This window comes from Montipora foliosa, chromosome 7, assembly GCF_036669935.1.
Source record: "Montipora foliosa isolate CH-2021 chromosome 7, ASM3666993v2, whole genome shotgun sequence".
Classification (NCBI taxonomy): domain Eukaryota; kingdom Metazoa; phylum Cnidaria; class Anthozoa; order Scleractinia; family Acroporidae; genus Montipora; species Montipora foliosa.
In genome coordinates this window covers 6,529,742-6,554,741 of record NC_090875.1, presented here as the reverse complement: position 1 = coordinate 6,554,741, position 25,000 = coordinate 6,529,742, and the positions used below count along the sequence as shown (strand labels likewise).

General features: G+C 42.5%; 28 non-coding genes across 28 annotated transcripts; all 28 read right to left on the bottom strand.

The window, feature by feature from the left end:
* Window positions 1-182: 182 nt before the first annotated feature.
* Window positions 183-255, bottom strand: Trnav-aac (transfer RNA valine (anticodon AAC)). Its single transcript has one exon. It is a non-coding gene; the product is annotated as a tRNA-Val (tRNA).
* Window positions 256-333: 78 nt separating this feature from the next.
* On the bottom strand, window positions 334-405 carry Trnae-uuc (transfer RNA glutamic acid (anticodon UUC)). The gene has a single exon. It is a non-coding gene; the product is annotated as a tRNA-Glu (tRNA).
* A 1,561-nt stretch (window positions 406-1,966) lies between these two features.
* Window positions 1,967-2,039, bottom strand: Trnav-aac (transfer RNA valine (anticodon AAC)). The gene has a single exon. It is a non-coding gene; the product is annotated as a tRNA-Val (tRNA).
* A 78-nt stretch (window positions 2,040-2,117) lies between these two features.
* Trnae-uuc (transfer RNA glutamic acid (anticodon UUC)) lies at window positions 2,118-2,189 on the bottom strand. Its single transcript has one exon. It is a non-coding gene; the product is annotated as a tRNA-Glu (tRNA).
* Window positions 2,190-3,750: 1,561 nt separating this feature from the next.
* Window positions 3,751-3,823, bottom strand: Trnav-aac (transfer RNA valine (anticodon AAC)). The gene has a single exon. It is a non-coding gene; the product is annotated as a tRNA-Val (tRNA).
* Window positions 3,824-3,901: 78 nt separating this feature from the next.
* Trnae-uuc (transfer RNA glutamic acid (anticodon UUC)) lies at window positions 3,902-3,973 on the bottom strand. The gene has a single exon. It is a non-coding gene; the product is annotated as a tRNA-Glu (tRNA).
* A 1,534-nt stretch (window positions 3,974-5,507) lies between these two features.
* On the bottom strand, window positions 5,508-5,580 carry Trnav-aac (transfer RNA valine (anticodon AAC)). The gene has a single exon. It is a non-coding gene; the product is annotated as a tRNA-Val (tRNA).
* Window positions 5,581-5,658: 78 nt separating this feature from the next.
* Trnae-uuc (transfer RNA glutamic acid (anticodon UUC)) lies at window positions 5,659-5,730 on the bottom strand. Its single transcript has one exon. It is a non-coding gene; the product is annotated as a tRNA-Glu (tRNA).
* Window positions 5,731-7,291: 1,561 nt separating this feature from the next.
* On the bottom strand, window positions 7,292-7,364 carry Trnav-aac (transfer RNA valine (anticodon AAC)). The gene has a single exon. It is a non-coding gene; the product is annotated as a tRNA-Val (tRNA).
* Window positions 7,365-7,442: 78 nt separating this feature from the next.
* Window positions 7,443-7,514, bottom strand: Trnae-uuc (transfer RNA glutamic acid (anticodon UUC)). The gene has a single exon. It is a non-coding gene; the product is annotated as a tRNA-Glu (tRNA).
* A 1,561-nt stretch (window positions 7,515-9,075) lies between these two features.
* Trnav-aac (transfer RNA valine (anticodon AAC)) lies at window positions 9,076-9,148 on the bottom strand. Its single transcript has one exon. It is a non-coding gene; the product is annotated as a tRNA-Val (tRNA).
* A 78-nt stretch (window positions 9,149-9,226) lies between these two features.
* Trnae-uuc (transfer RNA glutamic acid (anticodon UUC)) lies at window positions 9,227-9,298 on the bottom strand. The gene has a single exon. It is a non-coding gene; the product is annotated as a tRNA-Glu (tRNA).
* A 1,561-nt stretch (window positions 9,299-10,859) lies between these two features.
* Window positions 10,860-10,932, bottom strand: Trnav-aac (transfer RNA valine (anticodon AAC)). The gene has a single exon. It is a non-coding gene; the product is annotated as a tRNA-Val (tRNA).
* Window positions 10,933-11,010: 78 nt separating this feature from the next.
* On the bottom strand, window positions 11,011-11,082 carry Trnae-uuc (transfer RNA glutamic acid (anticodon UUC)). Its single transcript has one exon. It is a non-coding gene; the product is annotated as a tRNA-Glu (tRNA).
* A 1,560-nt stretch (window positions 11,083-12,642) lies between these two features.
* Window positions 12,643-12,715, bottom strand: Trnav-aac (transfer RNA valine (anticodon AAC)). Its single transcript has one exon. It is a non-coding gene; the product is annotated as a tRNA-Val (tRNA).
* A 78-nt stretch (window positions 12,716-12,793) lies between these two features.
* Trnae-uuc (transfer RNA glutamic acid (anticodon UUC)) lies at window positions 12,794-12,865 on the bottom strand. Its single transcript has one exon. It is a non-coding gene; the product is annotated as a tRNA-Glu (tRNA).
* Window positions 12,866-14,426: 1,561 nt separating this feature from the next.
* On the bottom strand, window positions 14,427-14,499 carry Trnav-aac (transfer RNA valine (anticodon AAC)). The gene has a single exon. It is a non-coding gene; the product is annotated as a tRNA-Val (tRNA).
* A 78-nt stretch (window positions 14,500-14,577) lies between these two features.
* Window positions 14,578-14,649, bottom strand: Trnae-uuc (transfer RNA glutamic acid (anticodon UUC)). Its single transcript has one exon. It is a non-coding gene; the product is annotated as a tRNA-Glu (tRNA).
* A 1,561-nt stretch (window positions 14,650-16,210) lies between these two features.
* Window positions 16,211-16,283, bottom strand: Trnav-aac (transfer RNA valine (anticodon AAC)). Its single transcript has one exon. It is a non-coding gene; the product is annotated as a tRNA-Val (tRNA).
* A 78-nt stretch (window positions 16,284-16,361) lies between these two features.
* Window positions 16,362-16,433, bottom strand: Trnae-uuc (transfer RNA glutamic acid (anticodon UUC)). The gene has a single exon. It is a non-coding gene; the product is annotated as a tRNA-Glu (tRNA).
* A 1,568-nt stretch (window positions 16,434-18,001) lies between these two features.
* Trnav-aac (transfer RNA valine (anticodon AAC)) lies at window positions 18,002-18,074 on the bottom strand. The gene has a single exon. It is a non-coding gene; the product is annotated as a tRNA-Val (tRNA).
* Window positions 18,075-18,152: 78 nt separating this feature from the next.
* Window positions 18,153-18,224, bottom strand: Trnae-uuc (transfer RNA glutamic acid (anticodon UUC)). Its single transcript has one exon. It is a non-coding gene; the product is annotated as a tRNA-Glu (tRNA).
* A 1,561-nt stretch (window positions 18,225-19,785) lies between these two features.
* Trnav-aac (transfer RNA valine (anticodon AAC)) lies at window positions 19,786-19,858 on the bottom strand. Its single transcript has one exon. It is a non-coding gene; the product is annotated as a tRNA-Val (tRNA).
* A 78-nt stretch (window positions 19,859-19,936) lies between these two features.
* Trnae-uuc (transfer RNA glutamic acid (anticodon UUC)) lies at window positions 19,937-20,008 on the bottom strand. The gene has a single exon. It is a non-coding gene; the product is annotated as a tRNA-Glu (tRNA).
* Window positions 20,009-21,569: 1,561 nt separating this feature from the next.
* Trnav-aac (transfer RNA valine (anticodon AAC)) lies at window positions 21,570-21,642 on the bottom strand. The gene has a single exon. It is a non-coding gene; the product is annotated as a tRNA-Val (tRNA).
* Window positions 21,643-21,720: 78 nt separating this feature from the next.
* Window positions 21,721-21,792, bottom strand: Trnae-uuc (transfer RNA glutamic acid (anticodon UUC)). Its single transcript has one exon. It is a non-coding gene; the product is annotated as a tRNA-Glu (tRNA).
* Window positions 21,793-23,353: 1,561 nt separating this feature from the next.
* Window positions 23,354-23,426, bottom strand: Trnav-aac (transfer RNA valine (anticodon AAC)). Its single transcript has one exon. It is a non-coding gene; the product is annotated as a tRNA-Val (tRNA).
* Window positions 23,427-23,504: 78 nt separating this feature from the next.
* Trnae-uuc (transfer RNA glutamic acid (anticodon UUC)) lies at window positions 23,505-23,576 on the bottom strand. Its single transcript has one exon. It is a non-coding gene; the product is annotated as a tRNA-Glu (tRNA).
* Window positions 23,577-25,000: the final 1,424 nt, after the last annotated feature.

Sequence of the window (25,000 nt, the reverse complement as noted above, 5' to 3'; positions counted from 1 at the left end):
CTCTGGCAAATACTCATGTGGACATCGTAACTCCCAATGACACTCTTCTCCAAAATTAACATTGTAGTCCTTGATGACATTGCAATTTTCAAGTTTACTGAGTCACATCGCAGTTGATATGTCTTTGAGGAATCCTAATCCATGTGCAACTATTTCGTTTTCTGTGCAACCAAAAGTGGTGATGTTTCCGGCCAGGCTTGAACTGGCGACCTTCCGCGTGTTAGGCGGATGTGATAACCACTACACCACAGAAACCACACTTTTCGTTATAGAATAAAATACGCATGACTTACCCTTTACACCGGACAAGCCAAGAGGAAAATGTTGGCGTCGTTCCCACACCGGGAATCGAACCCGGGCCACGGCGGTGAAAGCGCCGGATCCTAACCACTAGACCATGTGGGATTGCGCGCTTGGTTTTTGCGAGGTTGGTTGTGGTTTCATGTCGCAAGTAATTTATTGTTGCAGAGAAACCATCGAGTAACCGATCTGAAGAATCTAAAGAATTGTCCAAATGAGGCTCCAAACCCCTTAGAAATGCAGCCTTAGGCCTAATTAGACCTAAAACAATATTTAGGCTTAACTGTTAGCATTCCGATTCCAGTGATTTAATTTCATTCCCAGGCACGTCACGTCCAAGGGCACTCTGAGATATGGAAACAAGTCTTTAGCCACTTCTGCTGGAGGGATGAGGACAGCTACAACACCGGGCACTTCACCCCCTACTCTTCTCCAATGTAGTGTGTGGGTTCTTTAACGTCCCACACGGAACTTATGAACATAGAAGATATGGGTGAGATGGAATCTACGGTTTATAGTCCTTATCCAAGAAGACTTGAACGGACAAGATGTTGTGATTGCACTTGGCTGATCAACAGGGAACCCATACTCACCTACCCTTTTGAACGCTCTGCAAAGCACAGTATCATTTTCTGGAATATGGATATTTCATTACCCTTGTTTGGCCTTTGGTAACTGGCCATCAAAACAGATGTATTTCCAGTCAGGTTTGAACTGACGACCTTCTGGGTGTAACCACTACACTATGGAAACCACCTGATTGGCTTTTAAACAGCACTGCTTGGTTTTTTAGCCGGACTCAAAATAAAGCCTGGTTTGACTTTGTCTGGTGACTTCTTCTTTTCAGTTTGGCTCAAAAGTCAAGAGTTCATAAACACGCAGAAACCAAAGATTTCTGCTGAGATCAAAGATGCACACTTTAAGACACAGTCGAGTATTTGCGTCTTCGATCTCTATCATTTTTTCTTCCCATTGGTAACAAATGTTTCAGCATTCCTGATAGGGTAATCTTTAAGTACATTGTCTTCTTCATTATCGCAACACTTTCGTTTTTAATCAGTGAACCAAGAATAAGTTACTAAATATTGAAAATGCGTGGGCACAAGGAGTTATCTCTAAAAATTTGAACGTCATATAGCAGTCGATCTCTGAGTAACCATGATTTAAAAATGCGACATTTTACCAAGAACAGTCATTTGGGCCTTTGCCAAGCAAAGAATTTATCACTTTTTGATGCCTAACAATGAGCTCAGCTTTCTTGCTAAGAGGCTTAGAATTAAAGATTTATGTAAGTTTAACAAGTTCTTTCGCCTTTTGAAGTCAATTTGTCACTACCATGATACCTGCTGTCAGCGAACTCGTATCTTATCGAACCTTCCCTTCTAGGTTGGCTTTACCTCATGATATGTTTTATTTTCAAGGCAGGTGTATTTCCGAGGTGGTTGTGTTTGGAAGAACCGATGGACCCTCCCTCTCGCCCCCTGCTCTGGCAAATACTCATGTGGACATCGTAACTCCCAATGACACTCTTCTCCAAAATTAACATTGTAGTCCTTGATGACATTGCAATTTTCAAGTTTACTGAGTCACATCGCAGTTGATATGTCTTTGAGGAATCCTAATCCATGTGCAACTATTTCGTTTTCTGTGCAACCAAAAGTGGTGATGTTTCCGGCCAGGCTTGAACTGGCGACCTTCCGCGTGTTAGGCGGATGTGATAACCACTACACCACAGAAACCACACTTTTCGTTATAGAATAAAATACGCATGACTTACCCTTTACACCGGACAAGCCAAGAGGAAAATGTTGGCGTCGTTCCCACACCGGGAATCGAACCCGGGCCACGGCGGTGAAAGCGCCGGATCCTAACCACTAGACCATGTGGGATTGCGCGCTTGGTTTTTGCGAGGTTGCTTGTGGTTTGATGTCGCAAGTAATTTATTGCCGCAGAGAAACCATCGAGTAACCGATCTGGAGCATCTAAAGAATTGTCCAAATGAGGCTCCAAACCCCTTAGAAATGCAGCCTTAGACCTAATTAGACCTAAAACAATATTTAGGCTTAACTGTTAGCATTCCGATTCCAGTGATTTAATTTCATTCCCAGGCACGTCACGTCCAAGGGCACTCTGAGATATGGAAACAAGTCTTTAGCCACTTCTGCTGGAGGGATGAGGACAGCTACAACACCGGGCACTTCACCCCCTACTCTTCTCCAATGTAGTGTGTGGGTTCTTTAACGTCCCACACGGAACTTATGAACATAGAAGATATGGGTGAGATGGAATCTACGGTTTATAGTCCTTATCCAAGAAGACTTGAACGGACAAGATGTTGTGATTGCACTTGGCTGATCAACAGGGAACCCATACTCACCTACCCTTTTGAACGCTCTGCAAAGCACAGTATCATTTTCTGGAATATGGATATTTCATTACCCTTGTTTGGCCTTTGGTAACTGGCCATCAAAACAGATGTATTTCCAGTCAGGTTTGAACTGACGACCTTCTGGGTGTAACCACTACACTATGGAAACCACCTGATTGGCTTTTAAACAGCACTGCTTGGTTTTTTAGCCGGACTCAAAATAAAGCCTGGTTTGACTTTGTCTGGTGACTTCTTCTTTTCAGTTTGGCTCAAAAGTCAAGAGTTCATAAACACGCAGAAACCAAAGATTTCTGCTGAGATCAAAGATGCACACTTTAAGACACAGTCGAGTATTTGCGTCTTCGATCTCTATCATTTTTTCTTCCCATTGGTAACAAATGTTTCAGCATTCCTGATAGGGTAATCTTTAAGTACATTGTCTTCTTCATTATCGCAACACTTTCGTTTTTAATCAGTGAACCAAGAATAAGTTACTAAATATTGAAAATGCGTGGGCACAAGGAGTTATCTCTAAAAATTTGAACGTCATATAGCAGTCGATCTCTGAGTAACCATGATTTAAAAATGCGACATTTTACCAAGAACAGTCATTTGGGCCTTTGCCAAGCAAAGAATTTATCACTTTTTGATGCCTAACAATGAGCTCAGCTTTCTTGCTAAGAGGCTTAGAATTAAAGATTTATGTAAGTTTAACAAGTTCTTTCGCCTTTTGAAGTCAATTTGTCACTACCATGATACCTGCTGTCAGCGAACTCGTATCTTATCGAACCTTCCCTTCTAGGTTGGCTTTACCTCATGATATGTTTTATTTTCAAGGCAGGTGTATTTCCGAGGTGGTTGTGTTTGGAAGAACCGATGGACCCTCCCTCTCGCCCCCTGCTCTGGCAAATACTCATGTGGACATCGTAACTCCCAATGACACTCTTCTCCAAAATTAACATTGTAGTCCTTGATGACATTGCAATTTTCAAGTTTACTGAGTCACATCGCAGTTGATATGTCTTTGAGGAATCCTAATCCATGTGCAACTATTTCGTTTTCTGTGCAACCAAAAGTGGTGATGTTTCCGGCCAGGCTTGAACTGGCGACCTTCCGCGTGTTAGGCGGATGTGATAACCACTACACCACAGAAACCACACTTTTCGTTATAGAATAAAATACGCATGACTTACCCTTTACACCGGACAAGCCAAGAGGAAAATGTTGGCGTCGTTCCCACACCGGGAATCGAACCCGGGCCACGGCGGTGAAAGCGCCGGATCCTAACCACTAGACCATGTGGGATTGCGCGCTTGGTTTTTGCGAGGTTGGTTGTGGTTTCATGTCGCAAGTAATTTATTGTTGCAGAGAAACCATCGAGTAACCGATCTGAAGAATCTAAAGAATTGTCCAAATGAGGCTCCAAACCCCTTAGAAATGCAGCCTTAGGCCTAATTAGACCTAAAACAATATTTAGGCTTAACTGTTAGCATTCCGATTCCAGTGATTTAATTTCATTCCCAGGCACGTCACGTCCAAGGGCACTCTGAGATATGGAAACAAGTCTTTAGCCACTTCTGCTGGAGGGATGAGGACAGCTACAACACCGGGCACTTCACCCCCTACTCTTCTCCAATGTAGTGTGTGGGTTCTTTAACGTCCCACACGGAACTTATGAACATAGAAGATATGGGTGAGATGGAATCTACGGTTTATAGTCCTTATCCAAGAAGACTTGAACGGACAAGATGTTGTGATTGCACTTGGCTGATCAACAGGGCACCCATACTCACCTACCCTTTTGAACGCTCTGCAAAGCACAGTATCATTTTCTGGAATATGGATATTTCATTACCCTTTTTTGGCCTTTGGTAACTGGCCATCAAAACAGATGTATTTCCAGTCAGGTTTGAACTGACCACCTTCTGGGTGTAACCACTACACTATGGAAACCACCTGATTGGCTTTTAAACAGCACTGCTTGGTTTTCTAGCCGGACTCAAAATAAAGCTTTGTTTGACTTTGTCTGGTGACTTCTTCGTTTCAGTTTGGCTCAAAGGTCAAGAGTTCATTGAGATCAAAGATGCACACTTTAAGACACAGTCGAGTATTTGCGTCTTCGATCTCTATCATTTTTTCTTCCCATTGGTAACAAATGTTTCAGCATTCCTGATAGGGTAATCTTTAAGTACATTGTCTTCTTCATTATCGCAACACTTTCGTTTTTAATCAGTGAACCAAGAATAAGTTACTAAATATTGAAAATGCGTGGGCACAAGGAGTTATCTCTAAAAATTTGAACGTCATATAGCAGTCGATCTCTGAGTAACCATGATTTAAAAATGCGACATTTTACCAAGAACAGTCATTTGGGCCTTTGCCAAGCAAAGAATTTATCACTTTTTGATGCCTAACAATGAGCTCAGCTTTCTTGCTAAGAGGCTTAGAATTAAAGATTTATGTAAGTTTAACAAGTTCTTTCGCCTTTTGAAGTCAATTTGTCACTACCATGATACCTGCTGTCAGCGAACTCGTATCTTATCGAACCTTCCCTTCTAGGTTGGCTTTACCTCATGATATGTTTTATTTTCAAGGCAGGTGTATTTCCGAGGTGGTTGTGTTTGGAAGAACCGATGGACCCTCCCTCTCGCCCCCTGCTCTGGCAAATACTCATGTGGACATCGTAACTCCCAATGACACTCTTCTCCAAAATTAACATTGTAGTCCTTGATGACATTGCAATTTTCAAGTTTACTGAGTCACATCGCAGTTGATATGTCTTTGAGGAATCCTAATCCATGTGCAACTATTTCGTTTTCTGTGCAACCAAAAGTGGTGATGTTTCCGGCCAGGCTTGAACTGGCGACCTTCCGCGTGTTAGGCGGATGTGATAACCACTACACCACAGAAACCACACTTTTCGTTATAGAATAAAATACGCATGACTTACCCTTTACACCGGACAAGCCAAGAGGAAAATGTTGGCGTCGTTCCCACACCGGGAATCGAACCCGGGCCACGGCGGTGAAAGCGCCGGATCCTAACCACTAGACCATGTGGGATTGCGCGCTTGGTTTTTGCGAGGTTGCTTGTGGTTTCATGTCGCAAGTAATTTATTGTTGCAGAGAAACCATCGAGTAACCGATCTGAAGAATCTAAAGAATTGTCCAAATGAGGCTCCAAACCCCTTAGAAATGCAGCCTTAGGCCTAATTAGACCTAAAACAATATTTAGGCTTAACTGTTAGCATTCCGATTCCAGTGATTTAATTTCATTCCCAGGCACGTCACGTCCAAGGGCACTCTGAGATATGGAAACAAGTCTTTAGCCACTTCTGCTGGAGGGATGAGGACAGCTACAACACCGGGCACTTCACCCCCTACTCTTCTCCAATGTAGTGTGTGGGTTCTTTAACGTCCCACACGGAACTTATGAACATAGAAGATATGGGTGAGATGGAATCTACGGTTTATAGTCCTTATCCAAGAAGACTTGAACGGACAAGATGTTGTGATTGCACTTGGCTGATCAACAGGGAACCCATACTCACCTACCCTTTTGAACGCTCTGCAAAGCACAGTATCATTTTCTGGAATATGGATATTTCATTACCCTTTTTTGGCCTTTGGTAACTGGCCATCAAAACAGATGTATTTCCAGTCAGGTTTGAGCTGACCACCTTCTGGGTGTAACCACTACACTATGGAAACCACCTGATTGGCTTTTAAACAGCACTGCTTGGTTTTCTAGCCGGACTCAAAATAAAGCTTTGTTTGACTTTGTCTGGTGACTTCTTCGTTTCAGTTTGGCTCAAAGGTCAAGAGTTCATAAACACGCAGAAACCAAAGATTTCTGCTGAGATCAAAGATGCACACTTTAAGACACAGTCGAGTATTTGCGTCTTCGATCTCTATCATTTTTTCTTCCCATTGGTAACAAATGTTTCAGCATTCCTGATAGGGTAATCTTTAAGTACATTGTCTTCTTCATCATCGCAACACTTTCGTTTTTAATCAGTGAACCAAGAATAAGTTACTAAATATTGAAAATGCGTGGGCACAAGGAGTTATCTCTAAAAATTTGAACGTCATATAGCAGTCGATCTCTGAGTAACCATGATTTAAAAATGCGACATTTTACCAAGAACAGTCATTTGGGCCTTTGCCAAGCAAAGAATTTATCACTTTTTGATGCCTAACAATGAGCTCAGCTTTCTTGCTAAGAGGCTTAGAATTAAAGATTTATGTAAGTTTAACAAGTTCTTTCGCCTTTTGAAGTCAATTTGTCACTACCATGATACCTGCTGTCAGCGAACTCGTATCTTATCGAACCTTCCCTTCTAGGTTGGCTTTACCTCATGATATGTTTTATTTTCAAGGCAGGTGTATTTCCGAGGTGGTTGTGTTTGGAAGAACCGATGGACCCTCCCTCTCGCCCCCTGCTCTGGCAAATACTCATGTGGACATCGTAACTCCCAATGACACTCTTCTCCAAAATTAACATTGTAGTCCTTGATGACATTGCAATTTTCAAGTTTACTGAGTCACATCGCAGTTGATATGTCTTTGAGGAATCCTAATCCATGTGCAACTATTTCGTTTTCTGTGCAACCAAAAGTGGTGATGTTTCCGGCCAGGCTTGAACTGGCGACCTTCCGCGTGTTAGGCGGATGTGATAACCACTACACCACAGAAACCACACTTTTCGTTATAGAATAAAATACGCATGACTTACCCTTTACACCGGACAAGCCAAGAGGAAAATGTTGGCGTCGTTCCCACACCGGGAATCGAACCCGGGCCACGGCGGTGAAAGCGCCGGATCCTAACCACTAGACCATGTGGGATTGCGCGCTTGGTTTTTGCGAGGTTGCTTGTGGTTTGATGTCGCAAGTAATTTATTGCCGCAGAGAAACCATCGAGTAACCGATCTGGAGCATCTAAAGAATTGTCCAAATGAGGCTCCAAACCCCTTAGAAATGCAGCCTTAGACCTAATTAGACCTAAAACAATATTTAGGCTTAACTGTTAGCATTCCGATTCCAGTGATTTAATTTCATTCCCAGGCACGTCACGTCCAAGGGCTATCTGAGATATGGAAACAAGTCTTTAGCCACTTCTGCTGGAGGGATGAGGACAGCTACAACACCGGGCACTTCACCCCCTACTCTTCTCCAATGTAGTGTGTGGGTTCTTTAACGTCCCACACGGAACTTATGAACATAGAAGATATGGGTGAGATGGAATCTACGGTTTATAGTCCTTATCCAAGAAGACTTGAACGGACAAGATGTTGTGATTGCACTTGGCTGATCAACAGGGAACCCATACTCACCTACCCTTTTGAACGCTCTGCAAAGCACAGTATCATTTTCTGGAATATGGATATTTCATTACCCTTGTTTGGCCTTTGGTAACTGGCCATCAAAACAGATGTATTTCCAGTCAGGTTTGAGCTGACCACCTTCTGGGTGTAACCACTACACTATGGAAACCACCTGATTGGCTTTTAAACAGCACTGCTTGGTTTTTTAGCCGGACTCAAAATAAAGCTTTGTTTGACTTTGTCTGGTGACTTCTTCGTTTCAGTTTGGCTCAAAGGTCAAGAGTTCATAAACACGCAGAAACCAAAGATTTCTGCTGAGATCAAAGATGCACACTTTAAGACACAGTCGAGTATTTGCGTCTTCGATCTCTATCATTTTTTCTTCCCATTGGTAACAAATGTTTCAGCATTCCTGATAGGGTAATCTTTAAGTACATTGTCTTCTTCATCATCGCAACACTTTCGTTTTTAATCAGTGAACCAAGAATAAGTTACTAAATATTGAAAATGCGTGGGCACAAGGAGTTATCTCTAAAAATTTGAACGTCATATAGCAGTCGATCTCTGAGTAACCATGATTTAAAAATGCGACATTTTACCAAGAACAGTCATTTGGGCCTTTGCCAAGCAAAGAATTTATCACTTTTTGATGCCTAACAATGAGCTCAGCTTTCTTGCTAAGAGGCTTAGAATTAAAGATTTATGTAAGTTTAACAAGTTCTTTCGCCTTTTGAAGTCAATTTGTCACTACCATGATACCTGCTGTCAGCGAACTCGTATCTTATCGAACCTTCCCTTCTAGGTTGGCTTTACCTCATGATATGTTTTATTTTCAAGGCAGGTGTATTTCCGAGGTGGTTGTGTTTGGAAGAACCGATGGACCCTCCCTCTCGCCCCCTGCTCTGGCAAATACTCATGTGGACATCGTAACTCCCAATGACACTCTTCTCCAAAATTAACATTGTAGTCCTTGATGACATTGCAATTTTCGAGTTTACTGAGTCACATCGCAGTTGATATGTCTTTGAGGAATCCTAATCCATGTGCAACTATTTCGTTTTCTGTGCAACCAAAAGTGGTGATGTTCCCGGCCAGGCTTGAACTGGCGACCTTCCGCGTGTTAGGCGGATGTGATAACCACTACACCACAGAAACCACACTTTTCGTTATAGAATAAAATACGCATGACTTACCCTTTACACCGGACAAGCCAAGAGGAAAATGTTGGCGTCGTTCCCACACCGGGAATCGAACCCGGGCCACGACGGTGAAAGCGCCGGATCCTAACCACTAGACCATGTGGGATTGCGCGCTTGGTTTTTGCGAGGTTGCTTGTGGTTTGATGTCGCAAGTAATTTATTGCCGCAGAGAAACCATCGAGTAACCGATCTGGAGCATCTAAAGAATTGTCCAAATGAGGCTCCAAACCCCTTAGAAATGCAGCCTTAGACCTAATTAGACCTAAAACAATATTTAGGCTTAACTGTTAGCATTCCGATTCCAGTGATTTAATTTCATTCCCAGGCACGTCACGTCCAAGGGCACTCTGAGATATGGAAACAAGTCTTTAGCCACTTCTGCTGGAGGGATGAGGACAGCTACAACACCGGGCACTTCACCCCCTACTCTTCTCCAATGTAGTGTGTGGGTTCTTTAACGTCCCACACGGAACTTATGAACATAGAAGATATGGGTGAGATGGAATCTACGGTTTATAGTCCTTATCCAAGAAGACTTGAACGGACAAGATGTTGTGATTGCACTTGGCTGATCAACAGGGAAGCCATACTCACCTACCCTTTTGAACGCTCTGCAAAGCACAGTATCATTTTCTGGAATATGGATATTTCATTACCCTTGTTTGGCCTTTGGTAACTGGCCATCAAAACAGATGTATTTCCAGTCAGGTTTGAACTGACGACCTTCTGGGTGTAACCACTACACTATGGAAACCACCTGATTGGCTTTTAAACAGCACTGCTTGGTTTTTTAGCCGGACTCAAAATAAAGCCTGGTTTGACTTTGTCTGGTGACTTCTTCTTTTCAGTTTGGCTCAAAAGTCAAGAGTTCATAAACACGCAGAAACCAAAGATTTCTGCTGAGATCAAAGATGCACACTTTAAGACACAGTCGAGTATTTGCGTCTTCGATCTCTATCATTTTTTCTTCCCATTGGTAACAAATGTTTCAGCATTCCTGATAGGGTAATCTTTAAGTACATTGTCTTCTTCATTATCGCAACACTTTCGTTTTTAATCAGTGAACCAAGAATAAGTTACTAAATATTGAAAATGCGTGGGCACAAGGAGTTATCTCTAAAAATTTGAACGTCATATAGCAGTCGATCTCTGAGTAACCATGATTTAAAAATGCGACATTTTACCAAGAACAGTCATTTGGGCCTTTGCCAAGCAAAGAATTTATCACTTTTTGATGCCTAACAATGAGCTCAGCTTTCTTGCTAAGAGGCTTAGAATTAAAGATTTATGTAAGTTTAACAAGTTCTTTCGCCTTTTGAAGTCAATTTGTCACTACCATGATACCTGCTGTCAGCGAACTCGTATCTTATCGAACCTTCCCTTCTAGGTTGGCTTTACCTCATGATATGTTTTATTTTCAAGGCAGGTGTATTTCCGAGGTGGTTGTGTTTGGAAGAACCGATGGACCCTCCCTCTCGCCCCCTGCTCTGGCAAATACTCATGTGGACATCGTAACTCCCAATGACACTCTTCTCCAAAATTAACATTGTAGTCCTTGATGACATTGCAATTTTCAAGTTTACTGAGTCACATCGCAGTTGATATGTCTTTGAGGAATCCTAATCCATGTGCAACTATTTCGTTTTCTGTGCAACCAAAAGTGGTGATGTTTCCGGCCAGGCTTGAACTGGCGACCTTCCGCGTGTTAGGCGGATGTGATAACCACTACACCACAGAAACCACACTTTTCGTTATAGAATAAAATACGCATGACTTACCCTTTACACCGGACAAGCCAAGAGGAAAATGTTGGCGTCGTTCCCACACCGGGAATCGAACCCGGGCCACGGCGGTGAAAGCGCCGGATCCTAACCACTAGACCATGTGGGATTGCGCGCTTGGTTTTTGCGAGGTTGGTTGTGGTTTCATGTCGCAAGTAATTTATTGTTGCAGAGAAACCATCGAGTAACCGATCTGAAGAATCTAAAGAATTGTCCAAATGAGGCTCCAAACCCCTTAGAAATGCAGCCTTAGGCCTAATTAGACCTAAAACAATATTTAGGCTTAACTGTTAGCATTCCGATTCCAGTGATTTAATTTCATTCCCAGGCACGTCACGTCCAAGGGCACTCTGAGATATGGAAACAAGTCTTTAGCCACTTCTGCTGGAGGGATGAGGACAGCTACAACACCGGGCACTTCACCCCCTACTCTTCTCCAATGTAGTGTGTGGGTTCTTTAACGTCCCACACGGAACTTATGAACATAGAAGATATGGGTGAGATGGAATCTACGGTTTATAGTCCTTATCCAAGAAGACTTGAACGGACAAGATGTTGTGATTGCACTTGGCTGATCAACAGGGAACCCATACTCACCTACCCTTTTGAACGCTCTGCAAAGCACAGTATCATTTTCTGGAATATGGATATTTCATTACCCTTTTTGGCCTTTGGTAACTGGCCATCAAAACAGATGTATTTCCAGTCAGGTTTGAACTGACCACCTTCTGGGTGTAACCACTACACTATGGAAACCACCTGATTGGCTTTTAAACAGCACTGCTTGGTTTTCTAGCCGGACTCAAAATAAAGCTTGGTTTGACTTTGTCTGGTGACTTCTTCGTTTCAGTTTGGCTCAAAGGTCAAGAGTTCATAAACACGCAGAAACCAAAGATTTCTGCTGAGATCAAAGATGCACACTTTAAGACACAGTCGAGTATTTGCGTCTTCGATCTCTATCATTTTTTCTTCCCATTGGTAACAAATGTTTCAGCATTCCTGATAGGGTAATCTTTAAGTACATTGTCTTCTTCATTATCGCAACACTTTCGTTTTTAATCAGTGAACCAAGAATAAGTTACTAAATATTGAAAATGCGTGGGCACAAGGAGTTATCTCTAAAAATTTGAACGTCATATAGCAGTCGATCTCTGAGTAACCATGATTTAAAAATGCGACATTTTACCAAGAACAGTCATTTGGGCCTTTGCCAAGCAAAGAATTTATCACTTTTTGATGCCTAACAATGAGCTCAGCTTTCTTGCTAAGAGGCTTAGAATTAAAGATTTATGTAAGTTTAACAAGTTCTTTCGCCTTTTGAAGTCAATTTGTCACTACCATGATACCTGCTGTCAGCGAACTCGTATCTTATCGAACCTTCCCTTCTAGGTTGGCTTTACCTCATGATATGTTTTATTTTCAAGGCAGGTGTATTTCCGAGGTGGTTGTGTTTGGAAGAACCGATGGACCCTCCCTCTCGCCCCCTGCTCTGGCAAATACTCATGTGGACATCGTAACTCCCAATGACACTCTTCTCCAAAATTAACATTGTAGTCCTTGATGACATTGCAATTTTCAAGTTTACTGAGTCACATCGCAGTTGATATGTCTTTGAGGAATCCTAATCCATGTGCAACTATTTCGTTTTCTGTGCAACCAAAAGTGGTGATGTTTCCGGCCAGGCTTGAACTGGCGACCTTCCGCGTGTTAGGCGGATGTGATAACCACTACACCACAGAAACCACACTTTTCGTTATAGAATAAAATACGCATGACTTACCCTTTACACCGGACAAGCCAAGAGGAAAATGTTGGCGTCGTTCCCACACCGGGAATCGAACCCGGGCCACGGCGGTGAAAGCGCCGGATCCTAACCACTAGACCATGTGGGATTGCGCGCTTGGTTTTTGCGAGGTTGCTTGTGGTTTGATGTCGCAAGTAATTTATTGCCGCAGAGAAACCATCGAGTAACCGATCTGGAGCATCTAAAGAATTGTCCAAATGAGGCTCCAAACCCCTTAGAAATGCAGCCTTAGGCCTAATTAGACCTAAAACAATATTTAGGCTTAACTGTTAGCATTCCGATTCCAGTGATTTAATTTCATTCCCAGGCACGTCACGTCCAAGGGCACTCTGAGATATGGAAACAAGTCTTTAGCCACTTCTGCTGGAGGGATGAGGACAGCTACAACACCGGGCACTTCACCCCCTACTCTTCTCCAATGTAGTGTGTGGGTTCTTTAACGTCCCACACGGAACTTATGAACATAGAAGATATGGGTGAGATGGAATCTACGGTTTATAGTCCTTATCCAAGAAGACTTGAACGGACAAGATGTTGTGATTGCACTTGGCTGATCAACAGGGAACCCATACTCACCTACCCTTTTGAACGCTCTGCAAAGCACAGTATCATTTTCTGGAATATGGATATTTCATTACCCTTTTTTGGCCTTTGGTAACTGGCCATCAAAACAGATGTATTTCCAGTCAGGTTTGAACTGACGACCTTCTGGGTGTAACCACTACACTATGGAAACCACCTGATTGGCTTTTAAACAGCACTGCTTGGTTTTTTAGCCGGACTCAAAATAAAGCTTGGTTTGACTTTGTCTGGTGACTTCTTCTTTTCAGTTTGGCTCAAAAGTCAAGAGTTCATAAACACGCAGAAACCAAAGATTTCTGCTGAGATCAAAGATGCACACTTTAAGACACAGTCGAGTATTTGCGTCTTCGATCTCTATCATTTTTTCTTCCCATTGGTAACAAATGTTTCAGCATTCCTGATAGGGTAATCTTTAAGTACATTGTCTTCTTCATTATCGCAACACTTTCGTTTTTAATCAGTGAACCAAGAATAAGTTACTAAATATTGAAAATGCGTGGGCACAAGGAGTTATCTCTAAAAATTTGAACGTCATATAGCAGTCGATCTCTGAGTAACCATGATTTAAAAATGCGACATTTTACCAAGAACAGTCATTTGGGCCTTTGCCAAGCAAAGAATTTATCACTTTTTGATGCCTAACAATGAGCTCAGCTTTCTTGCTAAGAGGCTTAGAATTAAAGATTTATGTAAGTTTAACAAGTTCTTTCGCCTTTTGAAGTCAATTTGTCACTACCATGATACCTGCTGTCAGCGAACTCGTATCTTATCGAACCTTCCCTTCTAGGTTGGCTTTACCTCATGATATGTTTTATTTTCAAGGCAGGTGTATTTCCGAGGTGGTTGTGTTTGGAAGAACCGATGGACCCTCCCTCTCGCCCCCTGCTCTGGCAAATACTCATGTGGACATCGTAACTCCCAATGACACTCTTCTCCAAAATTAACATTGTAGTCCTTGATGACATTGCAATTTTCAAGTTTACTGAGTCACATCGCAGTTGATATGTCTTTGAGGAATCCTAATCCATGTGCAACTATTTCGTTTTCTGTGCAACCAAAAGTGGTGATGTTTCCGGCCAGGCTTGAACTGGCGACCTTCCGCGTGTTAGGCGGATGTGATAACCACTACACCACAGAAACCACACTTTTCGTTATAGAATAAAATACGCATGACTTACCCTTTACACCGGACAAGCCAAGAGGAAAATGTTGGCGTCGTTCCCACACCGGGAATCGAACCCGGGCCACGGCGGTGAAAGCGCCGGATCCTAACCACTAGACCATGTGGGATTGCGCGCTTGGTTTTTGCGAGGTTGCTTGTGGTTTGATGTCGCAAGTAATTTATTGCCGCAGAGAAACCATCGAGTAACCGATCTGGAGCATCTAAAGAATTGTCCAAATGAGGCTCCAAACCCCTTAGAAATGCAGCCTTAGGCCTAATTAGACCTAAAACAATATTTAGGCTTAACTGTTAGCATTCCGATTCCAGTGATTTAATTTCATTCCCAGGCACGTCACGTCCAAGGGCACTCTGAGATATGGAAACAAGTCTTTAGCCACTTCTGCTGGAGGGATGAGGACAGCTACAACACCGGGCACTTCACCCCCTACTCTTCTCCAATGTAGTGTGTGGGTTCTTTAACGTCCCACACGGAACTTATGAACATAGAAGATATGGGTGAGATGGAATCTACGGTTTATAGTCCTTATCCAAGAAGACTTGAACGGACAAGATGTTGTGATTGCACTTGGCTGATCAACAGGGCACCCATACTCACCTACCCTTTTGAACGCTCTGCAAAGCACAGTATCATTTTCTGGAATATGGATATTTCATTACCCTTTTTTGGCCTTTGGTAACTGGCCATCAAAACAGATGTATTTCCAGTCAGGTTTGAACTGACCACCTTCTGGGTGTAACCACTACACTATGGAAACCACCTGATTGGCTTTTAAACAGCACTGCTTGGTTTTCTAGCCGGACTCAAAATAAAGCTTTGTTTGACTTTGTCTGGTGACTTCTTCGTTTCAGTTTGGCTCAAAGGTCAAGAGTTCATAAACACGCAGAAACCAAAGATTTCTGCTGAGATCAAAGATGCACACTTTAAGACACAGTCGAGTATTTGCGTCTTCGATCTCTATCATTTTTTCTTCCCATTGGTAACAAATGTTTCAGCATTCCTGATAGGGTAATCTTTAAAAACATTGTCTTCTTCATTATCGCAACACTTTCGTTTTTAATCAGTGAACCAAGAATAAGTTACTAAATATTGAAAATGCGTGGGCACAAGGAGTTATCTCTAAAAATTTGAACGTCATATAGCAGTCGATCTCTGAGTAACCATGATTTAAAAATGCGACATTTTACCAAGAACAGTCATTTGGGCCTTTGCCAAGCAAAGAATTTATCACTTTTTGATGCCTAACAATGAGCTCAGCTTTCTTGCTAAGAGGCTTAGAATTAAAGATTTATGTAAGTTTAACAAGTTCTTTCGCCTTTTGAAGTCAATTTGTCACTACCATGATACCTGCTGTCAGCGAACTCGTATCTTATCGAACCTTCCCTTCTAGGTTGGCTTTACCTCATGATATGTTTTATTTTCAAGGCAGGTGTATTTCCGAGGTGGTTGTGTTTGGAAGAACCGATGGACCCTCCCTCTCGCCCCCTGCTCTGGCAAATACTCATGTGGACATCGTAACTCCCAATGACACTCTTCTCCAAAATTAACATTGTAGTCCTTGATGACATTGCAATTTTCAAGTTTACTGAGTCACATCGCAGTTGATATGTCTTTGAGGAATCCTAATCCATGTGCAACTATTTCGTTTTCTGTGCAACCAAAAGTGGTGATGTTTCCGGCCAGGCTTGAACTGGCGACCTTCCGCGTGTTAGGCGGATGTGATAACCACTACACCACAGAAACCACACTTTTCGTTATAGAATAAAATACGCATGACTTACCCTTTACACCGGACAAGCCAAGAGGAAAATGTTGGCGTCGTTCCCACACCGGGAATCGAACCCGGGCCACGGCGGTGAAAGCGCCGGATCCTAACCACTAGACCATGTGGGATTGCGCGCTTGGTTTTTGCGAGGTTGCTTGTGGTTTGATGTCGCAAGTAATTTATTGCCGCAGAGAAACCATCGAGTAACCGATCTGGACCATCTAAAGAATTGTCCAAATGAGGCTCCAAACCCCTTAGAAATGCAGCCTTAGGCCTAATTAGACCTAAAACAATATTTAGGCTTAACTGTTAGCATTCCGATTCCAGTGATTTAATTTCATTCCCAGGCACGTCACGTCCAAGGGCACTCTGAGATATGGAAACAAGTCTTTAGCCACTTCTGCTGGAGGGATGAGGACAGCTACAACACCGGGCACTTCACCCCCTATGGCACTTCACCCTCCAATGTAGTGTGTGGGTTCTTTAACGTCCCACACGGAACTTATGAACATAGAAGATATGGGTGAGATGGAATCTACGGTTTATAGTCCTTATCCAAGAAGACTTGAACGGACAAGATGTTGTGATTGCACTTGGCTGATCAACAGGGAACCCATACTCACCTACCCTTTTGAACGCTCTGCAAAGCACAGTATCATTTTCTGGAATATGGATATTTCATTACCCTTTTTTGGCCTTTGGTAACTGGCCATCAAAACAGATGTATTTCCAGTCAGGTTTGAACTGACCACCTTCTGGGTGTAACCACTACACTATGGAAACCACCTGATTGGCTTTTAAACAGCACTGCTTGGTTTTCTAGCCGGACTCAAAATAAAGCTTTGTTTGACTTTGTCTGGTGACTTCTTCGTTTCAGTTTGGCTCAAAGGTCAAGAGTTCATAAACACGCAGAAACCAAAGATTTCTGCTGAGATCAAAGATGCACACTTTAAGACACAGTCGAGTATTTGCGTCTTCGATCTCTATCATTTTTTCTTCCCATTGGTAACAAATGTTTCAGCATTCCTGATAGGGTAATCTTTAAGTACATTGTCTTCTTCATCATCGCAACACTTTCGTTTTTAATCAGTGAACCAAGAATAAGTTACTAAATATTGAAAATGCGTGGACACAAGGAGTTATCTCTAAAAATTTGAACGTCATATAGCAGTCGATCTCTGAGTAACCATGATTTAAAAATGCGACATTTTACCAAGAACAGTCATTTGGGCCTTTGCCAAGCAAAGAATTTATCACTTTTTGATGCCTAACAATGAGCTCAGCTTTCTTGCTAAGAGGCTTAGAATTAAAGATTTATGTAAGTTTAACAAGTTCTTTCGCCTTTTGAAGTCAATTTGTCACTACCATGATACCTGCTGTCAGCGAACTCGTATCTTATCGAACCTTCCCTTCTAGGTTGGCTTTACCTCATAATATGTTTTATTTTCAAGGCAGGTGTATTTCCGAGGTGGTTGTGTTTGGAAGAACCGATGGACCCTCCCTCTCGCCCCCTGCTCTGGCAAATACTCATGTGGACATCGTAACTCCCAATGACACTCTTCTCCAAAATTAACATTGTAGTCCTTGATGACATTGCAATTTTCAAGTTTACTGAGTCACATCGCAGTTGATATGTCTTTGAGGAATCCTAATCCATGTGCAACTATTTCCTTTTCTGTGCAACCAAAAGTGGTGATGTTTCCGGCCAGGCTTGAACTGGCGACCTTCCGCGTGTTAGGCGGATGTGATAACCACTACACCACAGAAACCACACTTTTCGTTATAGAATAAAATACGCATGACTTACCCTTTACACCGGACAAGCCAAGAGGAAAATGTTGGCGTCGTTCCCACACCGGGAATCGAACCCGGGCCACGGCGGTGAAAGCGCCGGATCCTAACCACTAGACCATGTGGGATTGCGCGCTTGGTTTTTGCGAGGTTGCTTGTGGTTTGATGTCGCAAGTAATTTATTGCCGCAGAGAAACCATCGAGTAACTGATCTGGAGCATCTAAAGAATTGTCCAAATGAGGCTCCAAACCCCTTAGAAATGCAGCCTTAGGCCTAATTAGACCTAAAACAATATTTAGGCTTAACTGTTAGCATTCCGATTCCAGCGATTTAATTTCATTCCCAGGCACGTCACGTCCAAGGGCACTCTGAGATATGGAAACAAGTCTTTAGCCACTTCTGCTGGAGGGATGAGGACAGCTACAACACCGGGCACTTCACCCCCTACTCTTCTCCAATGTAGTGTGTGGGTTCTTTAACGTCCCACACGGAACTTATGAATATAGAAGATATGGGTGAGATGGAATCTACGGTTTATAGTCCTTATCCAAGAAGACTTGAACGGACAAGATGTTGTGATTGCACTTGGCTGATCAACAGGGCACCCATACTCACCTACCCTTTTGAACGCTCTGCAAAGCACAGTATCATTTTCTGGAATATGGATATTTCATTACCCTTTTTTGGCCTTTGGTAACTGGCCATCAAAACAGATGTATTTCCAGTCAGGTTTGAACTGACCACCTTCTGGGTGTAACCACTACACTATGGAAACCACCTGATTGGCTTTTAAACAGCACTGCTTGGTTTTTTAGCCGGACTCAAAATAAAGCTTGGTTTGACTTTGTCTGGTGACTTCTTCTTTTCAGTTTGGCTCAAAAGTCAAGAGTTCATAAACACGCAGAAACCAAAGATTTCTGCTGAGATCAAAGATGCACACTTTAAGACACAGTCGAGTATTTGCGTCTTCGATCTCTATCATTTTTTCTTCCCATTGGTAACAAATGTTTCAGCATTCCTGATAGGGTAATCTTTAAGTACATTGTCTTCTTCATTATCGCAACACTTTCGTTTTTAATCAGTGAACCAAGAATAAGTTACTAAATATTGAAAATGCGTGGGCACAAGGAGTTATCTCTAAAAATTTGAACGTCATATAGCAGTCGATCTCTGAGTAACCATGATTTAAAAATGCGACATTTTACCAAGAACAGTCATTTGGGCCTTTGCCAAGCAAAGAATTTATCACTTTTTGATGCCTAACAATGAGCTCAGCTTTCTTGCTAAGAGGCTTAGAATTAAAGATTTATGTAAGTTTAACAAGTTCTTTCGCCTTTTGAAGTCAATTTGTCACTACCATGATACCTGCTGTCAGCGAACTCGTATCTTATCGAACCTTCCCTTCTAGGTTGGCTTTACCTCATGATATGTTTTATTTTCAAGGCAGGTGTATTTCCGAGGTGGTTGTGTTTGGAAGAACCGATGGACCCTCCCTCTCGCCCCCTGCTCTGGCAAATACTCATGTGGACATCGTAACTCCCAATGACACTCTTCTCCAAAATTAACATTGTAGTCCTTGATGACATTGCAATTTTCAAGTTTACTGAGTCACATCGCAGTTGATATGTCTTTGAGGAATCCTAATCCATGTGCAACTATTTCGTTTTCTGTGCAACCAGAAGTGGTGATGTTTCCGGCCAGGCTTGAACTGGCGACCTTCCGCGTGTTAGGCGGATGTGATAACCACTACACCACAGAAACCACACTTTTCGTTATAGAATAAAATACGCATGACTTACCCTTTACACCGGACAAGCCAAGAGGAAAATGTTGGCGTCGTTCCCACACCGGGAATCGAACCCGGGCCACGGCGGTGAAAGCGCCGGATCCTAACCACTAGACCATGTGGGATTGCGCGCTTGGTTTTTGCGAGGTTGCTTGTGGTTTGATGTCGCAAGTAATTTATTGCCGCAGAGAAACCATCGAGTAACCGATCTGGAGCATCTAAAGAATTGTCCAAATGAGGCTCCAAACCCCTTAGAAATGCAGCCTTAGGCCTAATTAGACCTAAAACAATATTTAGGCTTAACTGTTAGCATTCCGATTCCAGTGATTTAATTTCATTCCCAGGCACGTCACGTCCAAGGGCACTCTGAGATATGGAAACAAGTCTTTAGCCACTTCTGCTGGAGGGATGAGGACAGCTACAACACCGGGCACTTCACCCCCTACTCTTCTCCAATGTAGTGTGTGGGTTCTTTAACGTCCCACACGGAACTTATGAACATAGAAGATATGGGTGAGATGGAATCTACGGTTTATAGTCCTTATCCAAGAAGACTTGAACGGACAAGATGTTGTGATTGCACTTGGCTGATCAACAGGGCACCCATACTCACCTACCCTTTTGAACGCTCTGCAAAGCACAGTATCATTTTCTGGAATATGGATATTTCATTACCCTTTTTTGGCCTTTGGTAACTGGCCATCAAAACAGATGTATTTCCAGTCAGGTTTGAACTGACCACCTTCTGGGTGTAACCACTACACTATGGAAACCACCTGATTGGCTTTTAAACAGCACTGCTTGGTTTTCTAGCCGGACTCAAAATAAAGCTTTGTTTGACTTTGTCTGGTGACTTCTTCGTTTCAGTTTGGCTCAAAGGTCAAGAGTTCATAAACACGCAGAAACCAAAGATTTCTGCTGAGATCAAAGATGCACACTTTAAGACACAGTCGAGTATTTGCGTCTTCGATCTCTATCATTTTTTCTTCCCATTGGTAACAAATGTTTCAGCATTCCTGATAGGGTAATCTTTAAGTACATTGTCTTCTTCATTATCGCAACACTTTCGTTTTTAATCAGTGAACCAAGAATAAGTTACTAAATATTGAAAATGCGTGGGCACAAGGAGTTATCTCTAAAAATTTGAACGTCATATAGCAGTCGATCTCTGAGTAACCATGATTTAAAAATGCGACATTTTACCAAGAACAGTCATTTGGGCCTTTGCCAAGCAAAGAATTTATCACTTTTTGATGCCTAACAATGAGCTCAGCTTTCTTGCTAAGAGGCTTAGAATTAAAGATTTATGTAAGTTTAACAAGTTCTTTCGCCTTTTGAAGTCAATTTGTCACTACCATGATACCTGCTGTCAGCGAACTCGTATCTTATCGAACCTTCCCTTCTAGGTTGGCTTTACCTCATGATATGTTTTATTTTCAAGGCAGGTGTATTTCCGAGGTGGTTGTGTTTGGAAGAACCGATGGACCCTCCCTCTCGCCCCCTGCTCTGGCAAATACTCATGTGGACATCGTAACTCCCAATGACACTCTTCTCCAAAATTAACATTGTAGTCCTTGATGACATTGCAATTTTCAAGTTTACTGAGTCACATCGCAGTTGATATGTCTTTGAGGAATCCTAATCCATGTGCAACTATTTCGTTTTCTGTGCAACCAAAAGTGGTGATGTTTCCGGCCAGGCTTGAACTGGCGACCTTCCGCGTGTTAGGCGGATGTGATAACCACTACACCACAGAAACCACACTTTTCGTTATAGAATAAAATACGCATGACTTACCCTTTACACCGGACAAGCCAAGAGGAAAATGTTGGCGTCGTTCCCACACCGGGAATCGAACCCGGGCCACGGCGGTGAAAGCGCCGGATCCTAACCACTAGACCATGTGGGATTGCGCGCTTGGTTTTTGCGAGGTTGCTTGTGGTTTCATGTCGCAAGTAATTTATTGCCGCAGAGAAACCATCGAGTAACCGATCTGGAGCATCTAAAGAATTGTCCAAATGAGGCTCCAAACCCCTTAGAAATGCAGCCTTAGGCCTAATTAGACCTAAAACAATATTTAGGCTTAACTGTTAGCATTCCGATTCCAGTGATTTAATTTCATTCCCAGGCACGTCACGTCCAAGGGCACTCTGAGATATGGAAACAAGTCTTTAGCCACTTCTGCTGGAGGGATGAGGACAGCTACAACACCGGGCACTTCACCCCCTACTCTTCTCCAATGTAGTGTGTGGGTTCTTTAACGTCCCACACGGAACTTATGAACATAGAAGATATGGGTGAGATGGAATCTACGGTTTATAGTCCTTATCCAAGAAGACTTGAACGGACAAGATGTTGTGATTGCACTTGGCTGATCAACAGGGCACCCATACTCACCTACCCTTTTGAACGCTCTGCAAAGCACAGTATCATTTTCTGGAATATGGATATTTCATTACCCTTTTTTGGCCTTTGGTAACTGGCCATCAAAACAGATGTATTTCCAGTCAGGTTTGAACTGACCACCTTCTGGGTGTAACCACTACACTATGGAAACCACCTGATTGGCTTTTAAACAGTACTGCTTGGTTTTCTAGCCGGACTCAAAATAAAGCTTTGTTTGACTTTGTCTGGTGACTTCTTCGTTTCAGTTTGGCTCAAAGGTCAAGAGTTCATAAACACGCAGAAACCAAAGATTTCTGCTGAGATCAAAGATGCACACTTTAAGACACAGTCGAGTATTTGCGTCTTCGATCTCTATCATTTTTTCTTCCCATTGGTAACAAATGTTTCAGCATTCCTGATAGGGTAATCTTTAAGTACATTGTCTTCTTCATTATCGCAACACTTTCGTTTTTAATCAGTGAACCAAGAATAAGTTACTAAATATTGAAAATGCGTGGGCACAAGGAGTTATCTCTAAAAATTTGAACGTCATATAGCAGTCGATCTCTGAGTAACCATGATTTAAAAATGCGACATTTTACCAAGAACAGTCATTTGGGCCTTTGCCAAGCAAAGAATTTATCACTTTTTGATGCCTAACAATGAGCTCAGCTTTCTTGCTAAGAGGCTTAGAATTAAAGATTTATGTAAGTTTAACAAGTTCTTTCGCCTTTTGAAGTCAATTTGTCACTACCATGATACCTGCTGTCAGCGAACTCGTATCTTATCGAACCTTCCCTTCTAGGTTGGCTTTAACTCATGATATGTTTTATTTTCAAGGCAGGTGTATTTCCGAGGTGGTTGTGTTTGGAAGAACCGATGGACCCTCCCTCTCGCCCCCTGCTCTGGCAAATACTCATGTGGACATCGTAACTCCCCATGACACTCTTCTCCAAAATTAACATTGTAGTCCTTGATGACATTGCAATTTTCAAGTTTACTGAGTCACATCGCAGTTGATATGTCTTTGAGGAATCCTAATCCATGTGCAACTATTTCGTTTTCTGTGCAACCAAAAGTGGTGATGTTTCCGGCCAGGCTTGAACTGGCGACCTTCCGCGTGTTAGGCGGATGTGATAACCACTACACCACAGAAACCACACTTTTCGTTATAGAATAAAATACGCATGACTTACCCTTTACACCGGACAAGCCAAGAGGAAAATGTTGGCGTCGTTCCCACACCGGGAATCGAACCCGGGCCACGGCGGTGAAAGCGCCGGATCCTAACCACTAGACCATGTGGGATTGCGCGCTTGGTTTTTGCGAGGTTGCTTGTGGTTTGATGTCGCAAGTAATTTATTGCCGCAGAGAAACCATCGAGTAACCGATCTGGAGCATCTAAAGAATTGTCCAAATGAGGCTCCAAACCCCTTAGAAATGCAGCCTTAGGCCTAATTAGACCTAAAACAATATTTAGGCTTAACTGTTAGCATTCCGATTCCAGTGATTTAATTTCATTCCCAGGCACGTCACGTCCAAGGGCACTCTGAGATATGGAAACAAGTCTTTAGCCACTTCTGCTGGAGGGATGAGGACAGCTACAACACCGGGCACTTCGCCCCCTACTCTTCTCCAATGTAGTGTGTGGGTTCTTTAACGTCCCACACGGAACTTATGAACATAGAAGATATGGGTGAGATGGAATCTACGGTTTATAGTCCTTATCCAAGAAGACTTGAACGGACAAGATGTTGTGATTGCACTTGGCTGATCAACAGGGCACCCATACTCACCTACCCTTTTGAACGCTCTGCAAAGCACAGTATCATTTTCTGGAATATGGATATTTCATTACCCTTGTTTGGCCTTTGGTAACTGGCCATCAAAACAGATGTATTTCCAGTCAGGTTTGAACTGACCACCTTCTGGGTGTAACCACTACACTATGGAAACCACCTGATTGGCTTTTAAACAGTACTGCTTGGTTTTCTAGCCGGACTCAAAATAAAGCTTTGTTTGACTTTGTCTGGTGACTTCTTCGTTTCAGTTTGGCTCAAAGGTCAAGAGTTCATAAACACGCAGAAACCAAAGATTTCTGCTGAGATCAAAGATGCACACTTTAAGACACAGTCGAGTATTTGCGTCTTCGATCTCTATCATTTTTTCTTCCCATTGGTAACAAATGTTTCAGCATTCCTGATAGGGTAATCTTTAAGTACATTGTCTTCTTCATTATCGCAACACTTTCGTTTTTAATCAGTGAACCAAGAATAAGTTACTAAATATTGAAAATGCGTGGGCACAAGGAGTTATCTCTAAAAATTTGAACGTCATATAGCAGTCGATCTCTGAGTAACCATGATTTAAAAATGCGAAATTTTACCAAGAACAGTCATTTGGGCCTTTGCCAAGCAAAGAATTTATCACTTTTTGATGCCTAACAATGAGCTCAGCTTTCTTGCTAAGAGGCTTAGAATTAAAGATTTATGTAAGTTTAACAAGTTCTTTCGCCTTTTGAAGTCAATTTGTCACTACCATGATACCTGCTGTCAGCGAACTCGTATCTTATCGAACCTTCCCTTCTAGGTTGGCTTTACCTCATAATATGTTTTATTTTCAAGGCAGGTGTATTTCCGAGGTGGTTGTGTTTAGAAGAACCGATGGACCCTCCCTCTCGCCCCCTGCTCTGGCAAATACTCATGTGGACATCGTAACTCCCAATGACACTC